The sequence below is a fragment of the Coloeus monedula genome (assembly GCF_965178545.1).
Source record: "Coloeus monedula genome assembly, chromosome: 7".
NCBI classification, from domain to species: Eukaryota; Metazoa; Chordata; class Aves; order Passeriformes; family Corvidae; genus Coloeus; species Coloeus monedula.
In genome coordinates, this window is record NC_138787.1 from 7,761,383 (window position 1) to 7,777,573 (window position 16,191).

At 40.2% G+C, this 16,191-nt stretch overlaps 1 protein-coding gene across 3 annotated transcripts in view; it reads left to right on the top strand.

The window, feature by feature from the left end:
• The first annotated feature begins 7,801 nt into the window (after positions 1 to 7,801).
• Positions 7,802 to 16,191, top strand: part of GULP1 (GULP PTB domain containing engulfment adaptor 1) — a 151,216-nt gene continuing 142,826 nt past the window's right edge. For all 3 annotated transcript variants that reach the window (XM_082285495.1, XM_082285497.1, XM_082285498.1), the window contains exon 1: positions 7,802 to 7,861. The gene's annotated coding sequence lies outside the window, so the exon portion shown is untranslated. The remainder of the gene's footprint in view (positions 7,862 to 16,191) is intronic.

Below are 16,191 nucleotides of genomic sequence, written 5' to 3' on the forward strand. Positions count from 1 at the left end.
CAGAGAGCCAGCCAGTCCACCCACCTGTGTGGGAGTGAGAAAGCACATGTTCGTTACTCAGCTGGAAGCATCAATTGTTGAGCTGATAGCAGGAAGGTTTAGCGTGTAAAAATGAATTGATTCCCTATGCATTACCTAGCAAAAAGTGGGTAGTTGGAGAAATACCTTATCATTACAGAAGGCTAATGACTGATGTCATTACCAAAATCAAAGGCAGGTTTTTTTCCCTTTGTGTCCTTAGGTGAAGGGAGGCGACAAGGTACAGCACATCCCTGTTGCCTTTGGGATGGTTATAATATACAGCTCTGTTTTGTCCAGGCACATGTTGCACTGCCATAGTTCTCTGAACTGTTTGCTCTTTATTCAACAGATAAGTGCCCATGACTTTTTTGAAAGTAGTATAATAATAACATAAACCTTTACAAATTAGAACAGTTATTGCTTTCAAAGGGATGCTTAGACTCTACTCTGAGGTGTGCTGAATGTTAAGTAGTCACTAGGGGGATGTAGGAGTTCTGGATGGAGCTAGGGTTCATCTTGAATGAGTTTTTATCACAGCACTGAAATGCTGCTTCATCAACAGAAATTTCTGAACTTTACCTGAAAGTATTGCACTTCAGGTAATATAAACTTAAATACACTCTCTTTGGCATTTCTTTTAAAAGAGCTGGGCTTTTTGCCTGAGCAGTTTCAGATTAGTTTTAAGCAATAGATCTTTCAGAGACAGTCTCACATATGGCCCAAATTCTGGGAAACGTTTACTCCCTTATCATTCTTTGTTTTAATGAAAAGCATCTGAATATCATTGTCATGAGCAGAACTTGAACTAAAATGATAACTGCATCTGGTAAAGGGAAGCCAGTGTTTAACCTCCACTTGTGGCACGTGGACAGTGCTGACCAAGGGGTTGCCTTGTCCATTACTGAAGGCAGGGGCATGAAAGACCACAGTGTAGTTCTGCAAGTGTAACAATTCCAAGAAAAACAATACAGAGATAGTTCAGGACAGTACCAGTCAGAGATGGATTTGCAGGTATATTTTAGTGTTCTCTGGATTGCACAAATTCTTTACACCTGTTACTCAGTTTTATGGAATGAACTATTACCTTTTAGACAAGAGCTGAATTTCGCCTGCAACATTAAAGTCCATTTACAAGCTGTCTACAGGGTCAGCTGCTTTCCATTCTAAAACATAAAAAAGAAAGATTACTATTAAAGGACAAACACAGGAAAAATGATGTGAGATACCTACCAAGAAAACGGAAATAAAGTATGGGTTTGAAATGTTTGGCAGAGAATAACATGAAACTTTAATGATCTGATAGCTATGGAAATATGTGAATTTGTGTCTGGTGAAAGCAATGAAGACTTATGAATGTGTTTCATAAATCATATGTATCAGTTACAAACTAAGGAATAATTCTATTGTTCATTTCTCACTCCTGTAATTCAAGAAGAGTACCTAAGAAGCCTAGAGGAAAACATGGAAGTTGATTCAAATATCTGAGCAAGCTTGTTCCAAGTCTCTATTTGCAGATGGTAGCTCAGGGGGTTGCTTTCCACTAAAACGTGTGATGTTCTGTTCTCCTTGCTTGTAGGCAAGTTTATGCTGGGAAGTCTATACCAGAATCTGGCAGTCAGCCATTCCAAACTCCAAAGTGATGTTTCCTCATGTTGTTTTACCTGAAAAGACAAATTCATTGAAATTTACTGACGATTCTTAGATGGCACTGCCACTGGAAGAGACTAACGGCACTCTCTGCTTTCTAGACAGATATATTCCAGAACAGAGCACCTACATAAAAATATTTACAGTGCTAAACTTTTATGAATAAAGTGTCTTTTATGAAAAATAAGTAAGCAAGAAATGTCAGTATTTTGGCTAGTATTTATGACCGATGATGAGACCTGTGGGTTTAAAAATGAAGGTACAGCTGACTACAAGGGAAGCAGGTTCATTTCTGCAGCACACAAAATGCTGATAATTCATTAGACTCCAAACCGTCAGCTACAAGGTAGTTCTAATTGGATGTTTATTATTTCTCCTACAAATCGCAAAATCATGGTCTATATCAGGCCTTTATTTCTTTTTGCAGTGTTAGGTTCTTTGTTTCAGTCTTAATCCCATGCTGCCTTCAGCTTTCACATCCTTCCTCTAGCCTTTCAACAGTATTACCAAATTTCTCCTCTTGTAAACTTTTCAGTTATACATGAAAAGTAATCCAAGGCTTTTTAATGTGCATATGAGATGCATGCAGCACTTCTATTGTCCATCACCAAGGCTGTGATTTCTATCTAATGTGAATAAGTAAAACTCAGCTTTAACTTCACATGCATCTACATCCAGACTTCAGTAAAGTAGGATGAAGTGTTACATAAGGAAAAGAAAGGGAAGTTTGGACTATGACACATGTATATAAAAGATTTATTTGGTCTTGATTAAAAGCCTCAAAAGATGCTTATGTTTTGTGATGCCTTGCCCAGGCTATTTTACCAAACTTTTGAAGATTTCACTTTCCAGTTTACCTGTTGATAGATGCTGTAGTGTTCATGTCAAAGGCTTAGAGATTCTTCCAGATCTCCTTCCAGCATTCTGCTAATGAGAAACCCTGAAAGGAAAGGCTTTCTATTTTGAGGTTTTGCTCTTGTACAAATATTTTAGTAATATATTGCTCTCTTTGAAGTCCACAGGAAAAATCCTTGTGAGTTCCATGGGAGCTAGGTTGAAATTTTTCTTTGGTTTACACACCCTTGAGCAAATTTTTGCTGCAATTTTTTTCAAATACTATAGATATTTTTAAAAACTTACGTCCGTGTGCAGTGTAGAGAAGAGTAAGGGTTTCTTTGATTCTTTCTGTCAAAAGCTAGTGGCATGGTTAGTTTTTTTAGGCCTTCTTAGTGTTCTAGGTTTTCATCATAGACCAAGCAACTTAGACCATTTAGATAATTTCAGAAGTAGATGTTCTACCAGATTTCAAAGGATAACAGGCTCAGAAAAAAACCCCAAATATTAGCATTTCCTACTTTTGTTCTCTGTGAATACTATATGTTACCCTTTAGTTTTTAATGAAGATTCTCTATTGCTTCTTCCTTTTCTCAAATCTTTAGAATGAAGTGCCCAATGTCTCTGTTTCTCTTGGCTTTGTTGATGGGAGGTTTATAACCAGCATTAGTCTGTGAGAAGTTCTATATGGAATATTGCTTTTCTATTTTGGAAATATTTCGTAGGGGTAACTATAATACTTTTACTGTCACATACTCCCAGAAAAAGCTTCAGGGATATAAAGTCTGACAGCCTTTGGGATAAAAACTCTAGTAGCTATGATATAAAGGACCTTCTTTATATATCCTGTCATTACACAGGGATCACCAGCTCAGGTTTGCAATGAGCAACAATAAATCAGTCACCATCACCGCACTCAAGCATTGTCAGCAGCTTGTTTTTCTCATTAATTTAGTACTGGTTTCCTCAGGCCCTGAATGGACTCTAACAACTCAATAGTTAAGACATCTGGTTAAAATTGTGTAGCGTATGTCACCTACCAAATCAAAGTAATGTAATAGTTCTTTCTGGTCTTTAATTTTTACAGAGATGGAAAAAAAGAGTAACAGCATAATGAGCAGAAAAAACTATCAAATATCTGGCAAGAACCTTTTAATAAATGGGAATATAAGAGAAACACAAGAAATAATGTCCTTTTGAGTGAATAACCCTTTAAATCTTTGAAAATGACTGCATTCTCAGTTAATAAAGCTAGAACAGATATTTACTAATGTTTTCCCTCTTTCCTGTCTCCATACCACATCTTCTAATGTATATAAGCCTCTGTCATAAAATCTCTCCCAAAAGAGGTTTTCATTTTGTTAAACCAAAGTGAAGATTCATGTAATATGATGTTATACAGCTGCCTTAAAGAGACCAGCATCTGCTTTAATGATCTGACCAAAAGTAACCTTGTTATGTGCTTGGTTAAGGTTGTAGATAAGGCAAGTAATGGTCAGGCTACTCACATCCTTCTGGCCTTTGCCATCTGTGCTGACTAAAATGATTGCACTGCTAATGATGTCCTTCCCTTGACTGAAATACAGAGGCTTCTTCTTGTTGTTGTTATAGTCTCCTAAGATCATTAAGATCAGTTTGGGGGTATGTTATTTGTTTACAATGTGACAATTTACAGTTCTTTTGGCAAGGTAAGGAAAATTTTAAATGGGGATGTACATTGCACCACCATAACAACATTAAAGGATCTATAAGTTAAATATGAAATTGGGAATAACTTCCCCGGTATTGTTTCTTCATAGGAAGGACTGAACAGGGGTTGTTTTGGCTTCTTACTTCATGTCCTTGCAGAGTAGTGTTATGTAGCTTTTGGTCTGTGAGAGGTGAGACAGTGCTCAGAAGGGTGGTGAAACTTCTCAGGTTTTGTAATTGGTGCAATTATTTAATCTTTGTTTTTTCTAGTAACTATCTTCTGGCAAATCAGTTCAAGTGATTAGCATTTATTCTTTGATATTGGCATGGCTACAGGTCTAAAGGAATTCTGATTCCATTGCTTTTGCTTATCCTCTATGGTCTCCACCCAGTCATCACCATCTGTTTGCACAACTGTCATTTATAATCTCATGTGAACAGCAAAACCAGACCATTCATGTGGGAGCCAGGGTGCAAGCCTGATAGTGGAGAGGGACCTTTTCTAAGGGCAAAGGGGCATGGCTCCCAGCTGAAAGAGGCAGGTGTTGATTAGATACTGGAGGAAATTCTGAGGCTTGTGAGACACTGGAATACATTGCCCAAAGAAACTGTGGGTGGCACACCCCTGGAAGTGTTCAAGGCCAGTCTGCACAGGGTTTTGAGCACCCTGGCCTAGTGAAAGATCTCTGCTCACGGCAGGGGTTGGAACTGGGTGATCTTTAAGGTCCCTTCCAACCCAAACTGTTCTATGTGTTTCTGAAAGAGATTTTTTTTCTCTGGGTATCCTTTTTCATTTCTTGTGTGCCTGGTTCTTCGCTCAACTTCTCTGCAACGCACAAGTATGATAGTCCTGGTAATGACCAGAATTTGTCCACTTGGGTTGTGGGGGATCTAGACTACTGAGCAAGTCATGTTTTGGTTCTTTTTGCTCTCAGTCTTTTGCTTTATGGATCACACCAATTAAAAACTAAGAGGAATAGGTATTATGCAAGAGTTCAAATATTTTTTGCTCTACTTTCTCTCTCAAATAATGTCCTCATTCCACCCTGAGGTTGCCACTGTTGATGGGGAAAAAAAATCACCATAGAAGAAAGATGTCACATTTTCTTCTCTTCCCTTCAAATACTATGATGAAATTTAAGTTGAAAATAGGTTTGCTCTACATCCCTTTTATTTAAGCATTTCAGTACAGATTATGTCAAAAATATATCACAGAAGAAATAGAAAGCTTCCTATGTACTGAGTACTTTTCTCTTGTGTTACAAAATGTCTCACTTTCTTTAAGGAAAAAATTTTGCATACAGAAGGGATTTTGAAAAATGTCCTTTCCTGACTAATATATTATATACATATAATTTTATTGCATTTTAAAAGGTATAACTTGATTTTAGACAAAATCTATCCTGACCTCATCAAGCATACTTTACTTCAGAATACCCAATAAGTAAAAAACCCCATTCCTGCATAATATTTTATTTTTACCTTACTCTGGTGAAGAATCTGCTATGGTACCAGAAAAGAATTTTAAAGTGCCCTTAATTTTACTCGCTTTCTGCAACACCCTTGAAAAACTCATAACATGTATTTCAATAGCCGGAATGTTTTCTCTTTGTCTAGATTGTGCTCTGCTTTGCAGATGACAGCTGAGCTTGTCTAATCAAACTAAAATTGGTACACTTAATGAACAAGGCTGAGCACTTGTTTATGATATGAACCAAAGACCAACGTTGGATGTATGTTATGGAATGCCAAATAGATAAAGATGCTTCCTGACACTGAAATGAACTGCAGTTTTGCCTAAGGAAGCAGCACATGAACTGCCTTGTTGCTTTCGAAAGCAGCCACACAAACATGAAAAACGAGCAATTGAAGCCTAAATGTTTTATCACAATTTGAGTTTGAAACTTGTGCTAGATGGGTTTTTGTTTGTATCTCTGAGAAACTGCTAAAAAATAAGGTTCTGGATAGCAGTTTACTTTTACTTCAATGATTTAATAAAATTCCTAGATTATCTCTCTTCCTATCCGTCCTGTCACTATTTTTGACAGGGACAAATGGCTGAGGAGATGCATGCAGTGCAGTTGTCAGCTCCAACAAGATGCTGCAGAAAGGTGTATGGGAATAGCTGTCAGTAATAACAAGTCAAAAATAGGATTTATTTCTGTTGGTCAGTCATGTGTCGTCTGTGAATGAAATGTGGTTTGTTCAGATTCATCAGATTTTCCTTACACAGTCTTAATGTTGCAGTAAAGACAGGTTTTGCAGGGGTATTTTTTTCCTTGTTTGGGTTTTTTTTTTTTTCCCACCTACAGTATTTAAGATTTAGTATATGGATGCTGAAAAAACTTCCTGCATTTGATGTTATTTAGAATATAATGTTCATACAATTTCCCCAAGTGTTTTCCATTTTCCTTCCTTCTCAGAATTAATTTTCTGTTTATATTTTGGAATTTAGCTTGTTAGTTTCCTAGTAAAGTTTGCAAATATCTCTGAAACCATGTGAAAGTTAGCGTTTGTTTCCTTTACTTGAGAGAGTCAACTGATGGAAAATTTCAGCAGTCTTGTGATGTCTAGAGCAGACAAACTGCTAATTTGCTTGGGTTTTGTGTAGCTACTTTGGAGTTTGTTTTTGGTTTTTATTTTAGTCATTAATAGAAAAGGCAGCCGCATTAATTAAATTTTTACATAGTTCATATCTATGCATGTAATTATCGAGAGCTTACTGATTTAAAAAGCTGCCTGCTCTTGACTTCTACCCTGCATGGATTTTTTCTATCGTGGTTTTTCCACTGAACTGTAAATTGCCACTGAACTGTTTTCCATCATGCCTTTAAAACAAGAATACACCTGCTGCAGACAAAACACCTTTGCTTTGATTTCAGTGAAGTGTTTTGTTCTGCTCTCTAAATGACCATTCTTGAGGTTTGTCTACTGATTAATGTAAAATGAAAGACATCTTTCATGTGCTGTTAAGAAAAATTAATCAGGGAGAGGAATAATAGATTAATTTCCTGCCTTTCCGCAGACACTACATGCCTTCTTATTGGCAGTATCATGGCAGAAGGCCACCAGGAATAAAAGAAATACGGCAGACATTAATTGCTTGCCTTTCTACAGGAAATGCTTTGTCCCTAACTTGCACATACCATGACTGTCATAAAAATATATTGGCTTACACTGTTCTGGTGTTTCTAAAGCACATTTTAATGGGGATTGCATGCTACAGACCTTCTCCAAAGTCAGAATGATGTTGAGCATCTGTTCCCTACCAAATCCATTGCAGCTTTAACCAAGACCTGTGCAAGTGTGTCTATTATCTTTTCCTTAGGAGATGCTTCCTTGAGAAATGTAGATTTACTAGCTGCGTTCTTCACTTTCTCAACTGCTGCCTACTCTTCACGCCTTCTTTTCTCCCGCTCCCTGTTGTTGTGTTCCCCAGCCCTCGGCGTGCCGGCGGGAGCGCGGGGCTGGCGGGCGCGGCGGCGGGAGGCAGGGGGAGCCCGGGAGCAGCGGCGACGGCCCGGCCCGGCGGCGGCAAGCCCGGCAGCAGGCGGGGTCCGCACCCGCCCGCCCGCGCTGACGTCAGGAAACTTTCGGGGCGGCTGTGGCCGGAGCGGGCGCCGGGAGCGGCGCGGAGCGGCGGCGGGACGGGCTGCTCCATCCCCGGCAGGTACGCGGCGCTCCGCGCCCGGTGGCACCGCGGAGCCCCGTGCCCCCGGCAGCCCCTGCCCCGCGGTGCCGAGGGGCGGCCGGCGGCGACCGAGGGACGGAGGGAGGGATGGGGGTCTGAGCGCCTGTTGATCGCCGCGGCGGCAGCGCTGCCCCGGGCTCTGCCGCCCCGCTCTGCCGTCGGCGGGGAACTTGGCAGGGACGGGCGGAGCTCGGTGCGGGTACCGCGGTTAGTTCGCGGGGCGAGCGGAGCGGGGCTGGCGCCGGGCGGTCCGTCGGTGCCGCGGGTCCCGCCTCACCTGCGTGCCGGTGCCGCTCCCGCGGGGTCCGCGCTCCCCGCACCGCGGGCCGCCGGCAGCGGCTGCTCCCCAGCCCGGCACCCGCACGGACCCGGGGGTCTCGGACACCCGGGCAGGGCTGTTTGAATTTCAAGTAGCTGCGAATAATGAGATGCCTTTCATTCGGGGTTGGGTTTTTTGCCTGTAGTAAATACAGTAAAGCCTTTATCCGAGATGAGGTTTTGTTTTCCTCGTGAGGCTCCGCCGTGGCAGCCCGGCGGTGCTGGGCGGCAGCCGAGCTCGCCGCTGGGGCTGCTGAGCTCTCAGTTGTTGTACAAGGGAGGATCTTCGGCTCGTAACCAAACCCAAACCACTAAGTTAATTTTAACTCCGCGTGTGTCGGGAGGGTGGAGTGCTGGAGGAGTTTGCTGGATCATCATGCGAATAGAGAGAAATCTGAGCAAGGACTGCAGGTCTGCCTTCTAGTCGGGGAGGGAGATTCAGGGAGAAATTCTCAGTTTGAGAGGGTCTAAAAGTTGTATGACAATTAGAGGAACGTGTAAAAGTATGTTGCTCATTTAATTTAACCGCCCTTCTCATTTATTAGGGGGCACCGAGAGTCAATCAAAGGCCCGTAAAGGTTAATTGTATTCTTTATGCAAAGGAACTGTCCCCCTTCAGAAGAAATAGATTTCTGGGGTCTTTTTTGAACTTAAGACACTCATTAGATTTCTAATTTAAATAGCATGCAACTTTTTAACTTCTCAGTTCCTGCAGTTCCATCGCAGTTGCAAATTCTTAAAAAGTCATCCTTATGGAAAGAAAAAGTTATTGTAACTAAAAAGTTGTTAAACCCCCCCCAATAAACTGGAAAGCAAGACATATGTGAAGGTGATTGTGAAGGTGCTTTGAATGTTCAGAGAGTCACATAAAATGTTTTAGCAATATATTTGGTTTATTCAGTATAAATATAAATAAGCATCTATATTCCCATATTATATGAATACTTCTCCTTTTAGAAATTATTTTCAGTGATTTTCTCCCCCTGTATGTTAGACTAACATGTAACTTGAGTTGTACCTTTCAGTTGTTGTCGGCATAAGCAGTACTTCAGAGCCACTTCGGGTGTAAGTCAAAACAATTCACTAGAAAGGAAAATAATATCTTTTTGAAGGTCAACCTTCTAGTTTTATGGCAGTTTCAGAATGATCAGTAAGTTTTGCCTCACAGTTGTAGATTTACTTGGCTGATTTGTCAAGCAGTAGTATGTCAGGTACAACTTCAAATATTTGGAGATTATCCTCATGAACTTAGAGAAAGAAACAAAACAGGGTGGAAATAGTTTCATGATTGTTAGCCACACAGTTTCCTGGGACACATTTTAAGTGTATGAATGTGTTAGTGATTATAAATCTCATTAAAGGCATATGTTTACACGAATGGCTTGAATGAAGAGTTATTTAGGAATTGAAAGCCTGGCATTATGGCATAGTGTTGAAGGGTGCAAGGGAGAACTCTGGTTTATACTTTCAGCAGAGCTACAGTGGCAGGAATATCAGCAAAAGGAGACTGGAAATAAGCAGAAACAAGTACAACCCTGGTTGCCTGAGAAATTAGGGTGACGTGATTGGGTGTGTCTTGTGAGTGATGAGTACAGAAATTAAAATTATTGCAACAGTGAACTATGATACAATGTTCTGCATAAAGCATTTTACATCTCATGAGAAAAACCTGCTACTGGAGGACCAGAAAGGAGGAAGATGTAGTTAACAGGAGTGGAAAACAAGAGTGGCTATTACACAAACTGCTGGTTTGTACTGCCTCCTATGTCTTTGGAAGTAACTTTGTAAACTTTTTGAGGGTTTTTCTAGAATTCAAAGATCGTGCATCTGCTGTTCTGCAAAACACTCACCTGATGTGTGCCATTTCAGATTTTCCTTTACAAGCTTATTATAATTTGCTAAATAACCTTGTCTATTGCCTGTAGACAAGGTTACATTTCGTGGTTCAGTAGCAGTTTGTAAACATTGTTTGTAATGTGCGATGTTTGTAAATGTTACTGGATGCTCTAAAAGTCATAATCAGGAGACTTACATGAAACAGTTGAGAGGTCAAATACAATAAACTGGAATTTGTATTATGATTATAGAATTAGTTTTTCTCTTGAGATAATCCCTCAAGAGTGCATTGCTTGAACATGTCATAAGAAAATAATTAGAACTACCAGCTGAATTAATTAAAGGAGAACTTTAGCTTGAACTGGGGAACTCACACAGCTTGAAAGAGAATGAGAGAAACTACCTTATCACTACATTGTGGTCATGCCTAGTATGGCTTGTGTCAGGATTCTAATTCTGTCATTTTTTTCAAGAGAACAAGTAGAGCACCAAGAGCTGAAAAGTCCACCAGGTTCTGTTCAAAAAAATTGCAGGTCCCTTAGAATTTTCAGTTGTTATCAATGGTGGAATGCATGGTAGAAGATGAGTCTGTGTTCCAAGTAATCAGCTCTTGAGATGAGGCAAAAAATCATTAGTTCATGACTTAATAGAGTTGTTGCATAAGACTATGCTAATTGGGCACAAATAAACATTTTCCCCATCGCCTTTTTTGCCTTACTGTAATCTGATTTTTCAAAGGGATAAGCTCCTTTAGAGAATCAGGTTGTATTCCAGAAAAGAACAAACAATACTGCCCCTGTTAGAATACACAGTGCCTCTGCACAGCTACCTAACAATATTCTCTTTGGTTCTCTTACCTTCAGTATGTAACGATTCATGCAGATATATGTGTCAATATCTTTGGAAGTAATTTCCTTCCTAGTATCTCCTGAATACCTGAGATCAGAAGGTTGGCTTTGTTCGTGCAGCTAGTTTTGCTACCTCACTGCCAGTGCTCCCCTGAGCATACCCTGTGACTTAAATGCTTCATCAAGCTGTTTTGTGGATTTTCTGTTGTGGGATGGCAAATTATTGCCATTGAATGAGTAGCCTTAATCTGGGCTTGCAGTCATGGCCTGTGTTGGTTAGGGCTGGGGGGAAGGAGGAGGTCGGTTTACTCAGTTATCTTCATTTTGTGGTCTGTCCTCAGGGCACAGACCTGAATGCAGTAGTGGCATTGCTGCCCACCCTTTCAGTCTCAGATACGCAGCTGTGGACCTTGTCTGTGCCACTCTATTTGCCCAGGGGCACTGGAAGGCCTCTGAGAATGGTCAGTAGTAGCTCGTAAATCTCAAAAATGTTTTTTCTTAACCTAGGCTGCATCTCCACCCCATGTAAGGAGTGGACAGTCCTCTGAAATGCCCCCTTGCTGTACGGTTTCAAAGTGTGTTTGTTACACTAAACTGAACATCAAGAGTCCAAAGCGATGTTACCAGGGATTTTATCCAGGATTCCAATAGAGAATTCATCCAGCTGAAAACACATCATGAATTCCCACAAAAGAATTTCCACTTTCATTCCTCCTCTCCTCTGCCAGTTTAAGCAGATGTTGTTATCACCAAGCTAAGAGGGTGCTCCGAATTGAAATATTGTTTCGTCAGGCTGAAGTGACTTAGGTTTCTGATGTGTAATTACACATCAGGCAAAGACAGAGAGAATGTAGAACTTTGTAGCTGAAGGAAATAAACATATTTGTAGAACAGACAACACCTGGGTTTCTGACAGCCATCTAAGTAGTTTTCACTGAGGCCAGAAGCAGAACTCAGGCTGTAACACCTACGGTTTCACACAGGCTGCTTGAGAACTTGGTAAAAAGTACTGGAAAGCCCCTTAGAATAAGGCACTGGGTTTCTTTAACTTCTGCAATATTCTTTTCTGTTTTGAAGGGCAGCCATTAAGAAATCCTGTTGTTTTAATTCCAGAGTCTGACACAGTCATCTTATTAGTATATAATCACTTGGTTACTACTGTAGTAACCAAGTAGTAACTAAGCTTGCATATTCTGGTTTTATTCTGAGAACTGAGCTGGGTTTTCTCCATTTACTGTGTCACTTGAAGTTATAGAGCGTCAGCAACATCTGTGCAGCCAAATATTTTTCTGTGTATTCTGTCAACGATACCTGATCAACACCCTCGATACCTGATCAACACCCTCGCCTTGCAGTGGTGTGCCCAAGTTTAACGTAACAATGTGCTGATTGGAGACTGCCGCTGGCTCAGTTGATAGAATTAAGGTGGGTTTTTTCTTTTTGGTCACCAGAAATTAGAACCATAATCTGTGGAAATTGTTTAGATATTCTTGTTATTCCTGTGCTGTAAAGATATTCTGAGCAATGCAAGTAAATAACACTTTTATGTTGAAAAATATGGGACTTCTAAGGCAAATCTTTTGGCATTCAAAAGTGTGTGATGGCTGTTTCTAGCTTGCTTTATTGCTTTGTGGGGAGGAGTATGTGAGTACTCCAGGGTGCTTCAGTCTTCTCATAATTCCCAAAATAATATGAAAGCTGTAGAACTCCATGCAAATTCCTACTCATTCTTTTTAGATAGATGGAATAGTTTTTTGAGGACTGTTGAGTTCTCTGGAACATTTCAAGATCTTTAATGTGATTTTTTTTTTTTTTTTTTTTTTAATTCTTCCTCTGCTCTCTCCATCCCCCTGCTTTTAATGGGGAAAATTCTGACCAAAGGCAAAATGCGGCAGTACCACAGTGTGCAAAGCAGAATCCTGACTAGTACTTGTTGTGACATTTAATATTCTATTCTGTTTCCATTTTTGCTCTTTTACATGCAGATGTCAGATCTTCAGGTCCTTCTAGGCAGAATGGGACATTAAGAAGTTAAACATTGTGCTTAAAGTTTTTAAGTTATCTCCTCTATATCCGTGTTGCCCTTAAAGGTTTTTGCAGAGTTCTCAGCAGTCTATGTGAAATCAAAATTGTTTTCCACTGAGCAAAAGGCTGGGATGAGGTTGCTGCTGCTGTAGGGAAAGGTGAAAGGGAGGTACCCATTCTCCCTGCAACTTTCATTGTGGCAGGGGGACGCTGGGGAGAGCTGGTTTCTTCCCAGCTGCAGACTGGGCTGGCTCAGCTTTGGCAAGTCTCTCTTGTGCTAGTGCTGGCAATTTATATCTGCTGCCCAGTGTAATTATTGGTTTTCTGATGCACAAAGGTACTCCTGATATTAATGAATGTATTTTCTCTTTTGTCAGATTGAGAGCTTTTATTTTATTGTTTGTATGTGTGTGTTTGTGCATCTTTTAAAGAAGGTATCTCTTGAAACAGCAGCATTTTTTTCTTAATCTGTTGTGAAATCTTCTGGAACATATCACTGAAGTGAGGTAATGAGCCTAGATAAAGGACTGTGTTCCCAGTAAAACAGATTATTTTTCCTGCAGTCACATCTCAAAATGTTGTTTGGAGCAGCAACCATCTTTGCATGCCAGTTACATTAGGAGTTGTTTAAAAAAGTTTTTTGTCCTCAAATATATTTTTTTAACGTTTGTCCAGGCCATCTTTCCAAGTGCCTTGCTGTGCAGATATGTGCTGTCTCTAATGCTTTCTTCGTACACACTGTGTTGGCAGCTGAATGCATTCAAAGATCATGAGTCAGGTTCCCTAAAAAAAAAAAAAAAATCATAAAAATAATGGGATTTAAAATACTGTAGGCTCTGTCTTTGTGAACATTTAGTATTGTTTTCCTTCTTTAAAGCTTTTTCTTTCCACAGGTATGTAGATCTGAACTTCATTTTTTATTGAAAACAGATTTTTTTATTTAATGCAAGCTCAAAATTTTAGGACTTGGATCTTCAAGAAAAAGTCTCTTGTGAGGATTGCCCTACAGCTGAAAATTCTAGCTGAAAGCGTTTCTCTTTTGTGTGCTTACCAATTGATAAAGTGGCAGAACCATCATTTCCAAAGCAGTGGACACTTGGGATTGAAGCTAAATGGTGGCTTCATGTTGCAGGGTGTGGTATGCCCGAGTTGTACCTGTTTTAGACTAACTGTAGTTAAGATTAATGTGTGAAGACTTGTTAAAGCAAAAAGTGAGCGGTGAAGTGAATATGGTATATGATGCTGAATCTTTACTTGGGACAGAAAATAGCAGCAGGGGACTGATGATGTAGGCAGCCGAAAGTTTGAGACATTAACCCCCGCCATGGTGCCCCATAATCTGTTTCACGTGTGTAAGCTCTAAAACAGAGCCTGCTGTGGATTCGTAAACACAAAGGTCTTTAATGTCTGAGATTAAGACAGTCTTTTTCTTGATTCAAGCAGCCTAAAAATTGCATTACTAATTTTGTAAGTTATATGTTGCATTAATATTCAATTTATCATGTTGTGCAAATGGGCTTAGGATGGAAGAAATACTTGTCCAATAAATTGTGCAGCTGGAGCTGTTACTAATTCCCTAATCTTTTTGTGCCGTATAGTAATTGCACTTAATTGTTTGCTTTTGCTGTGTTTTATGGTGTGAAATGCAGTATGTCAACACTGCTGAATAGCTATGTCAGTGTGTGTAATGCTAATATTCTTGAAAGAGAGAATTTCCAGGTTTTACCTGACTGGATGAAACGTCTTGTGTAATTATTCATTCTTGTAATCAGAGTTTGTAGTTGATGTTTCTTGGTGGTGGGTTGGTTTTGTCTTTGCGCATGTTTTTGTGCAGGGTGGTAAGAGAAGAGAGGGGCTGGGCCCAATGCACGTGCCTGGGAAAGGGACAAGTAAAGCAACATTTTCTTACACAGCCACTTAAACTGTTAGTATGCTAGCGGTTAAAATTCTTGTTGAATTGCTTGCGGTCCTTATACTTCAGTGGAGCTCTCCAATGCTAATTCTACTTTTTATTCTTTTAGAAGCATATTAGGTTTCTTTGGAGACCAAAATAACTCACCTAGAAGCATTCCAGCATGTAAAAATGATTATCCATTTTCCCTCCCATCCCATTCTGTGATGGGAGCTCTATTTCTGGGTTAGTCCCCTCTGGTTTGAAATTGTACCTGAGAAACCAGTTGGTCTGGGAGAGGGCATTTGGGAACTTTAGTTCCTAGCCTCAGTTCTCTCAGGGACTTTTTCTTCTGCCCTTAAAGACAGCAGAATCTGCAAGCTGTGCTTTAACCTGGCTGTACTGACTGGCAATCCCATATGTTTGTCGCCAGCACTGTCATTAACAGCAAATGTGATAACCTAGAAGAGCATATGAGCTATTTATTGTTTTCTCTTTCAGAATTAAGTACATCTCCCAGAGGTCTCGGTTCCAATCCCTGTGTTTTATGGCTGAGGATATTGAATGTAGCTATTAAGCTGCTAGTCTGGTTTTGTATTAGTAGTTTTCTCTGATATGAGGAGTAATTCCTGAATCCAAATCATCAGCTAGCATTTCAGCCATGCAGCACTGAATGATGTGCTTGCATTGGTAATACCCACAGCTGTCAGTACAGCTATGTGGCTCTTTTTTTACTGGTTTTGACTGGGATGGCATGGGACAGCTGGTGGCTACGGACACTGCAAATCTGCCAGCGTGTAAAGCTCAGAGCAAGCAGAGCCTGCATGGGTGTTGCAGTGATCTGTCAGGAAACTGAAGTGCAGTTGACAGCACTGTTGATTATTTCTCTTAGAAACAAGCGGGTGTTTGCTTGGCTTTGGTACTGATTGGCAATGCAAAAATGATTTAACTGCACAAGTGACGGTGCTGCTGCAAGGAAGGAGGATTTCTGTGCCACAGTAGGTGAGGATAGCGTGCTGTACTTTTGAGGAACTGCTTTAATGCCCTGTGTTCTGTATTGTGTTTATTCTCCAGTCTTGCACAGAAGTGGAAATGCTGGTAGTTATCCATAGCAGTAGATGTAAAATTGTCACTCTGCTTAGATTTTCCCTTCTGTGTTGGGTTTTCTGAGGAGGAGAAGGAGAGGGTGTGACTAGTTAGCAATAATATGATGTCATGGCACCATGCTTCATGCAGCTATCTAATTAAAATAGATAATTGAGAAATAAGACTATTCTATGTGGGCATTTATTATTAGATGGCAAGAATAGCATGTACACAATAATACACATACTTACCTTGTTCCCAGTGTATCTGATAGCCTTCAATCTTCTCTGTCTTCAAAATGTACA